The sequence below is a fragment of the Carlito syrichta genome, unplaced genomic scaffold, assembly GCF_000164805.1.
Source record: "Carlito syrichta isolate Samal-C Ts95f unplaced genomic scaffold, Tarsius_syrichta-2.0.1 Scaffold61462, whole genome shotgun sequence".
NCBI classification, from domain to species: domain Eukaryota; kingdom Metazoa; phylum Chordata; class Mammalia; order Primates; family Tarsiidae; genus Carlito; species Carlito syrichta.
In genome coordinates this window covers 1-1008 of record NW_007005558.1, presented here as the reverse complement: position 1 = coordinate 1008, position 1008 = coordinate 1, and the positions used below count along the sequence as shown (strand labels likewise).

Here is a 1008-nt window from a genome sequence, read left to right as displayed (position 1 = left end):
GAAACCGCTGAATTGGCACAGAGGGCATCTGCACACTTCAGACCAGTCTGCAACTCAGGCTGAGTAGCAGTGAACTCAGGAGCTGGAGCAGTCCATTCACCCTGAAATTCTTCTTTGGTCACAGCTTTTTCAGCAGCAGCCTGTTCTTCCTTTTCAACCTCTTCAGGATCTCTGTAGAAGTATAGAGTAAGGCATAACCTCCCACGGTGTTCACAGGAGATGTTCACAGAAATTCACGCTTGCGCAGAACTTCCCGAGCCAGCATCCACATCAGACCCACTGAGTGAGCTCCCTTATTGTTGCAGGGGATAGCAATGTCCACATAGTGTGGAGGACAGTCTGTGTTACACAGAGCAATGGTGGGCAGGTTAACATAAGATGCCTCTGTGAGATGCTGGTGGTCAGCCCAGGGATAAGTAACCACCAGCAAATGGGGCTCCCGGAAGGCTGCCTGGATCTGGTTGGTGAAGGTTCCAGGAGTGAAGCGGCCAGCAATAGGAGTGGCTCCAGTGCAGCAGCAAACTTCAACATAGCCCGCTGACCAGTATTCCTGGAAGATATAACACTGACATCAGCAGGGCTTTCAATGGCAACAATGGCATGAGCTGCAAGCAGAAGCTTCTCCCTGGTCCTCTTCAGATTTATAATGTAGATGCCATCACTCTTCCTTTTATAGATGTACTATTCCACCGGAAGTCAAGGTTGGTGCCACCTAAGTGGGTGCCTGCTGCAAAGAATATGAGGACATCCTCCTCCTTCATTTGCAGGACGTCAAGGGCTCCAGACACTGTGAAAGTTTCCCTTTAAGTTACAACGGGAATTTAGAACAATGCAGTATGGACCCATCTGCGGGTACCGCGGAAAGGCAAAAAAAATTCAAATTTTTATAGCAGGTCATTGACTAAAATATTGAGGATCAAACAATATGTTTCATTAAAAATTGAGATTATAAAATGTTTATTGCCATCAGTTAATATTTGATAGTGAGTAAAATTTAAAAACTCATAG

The 1008-nt window shown here is 46.0% G+C and overlaps 1 pseudogene; it reads right to left on the bottom strand.

The window, feature by feature from the left end:
- Positions 1-4: 4 nt before the first annotated feature.
- LOC103252029 lies at positions 5-801 on the bottom strand (annotated as a pseudogene).
- Between the last annotated feature and the right edge of the window lie 207 nt (positions 802-1008).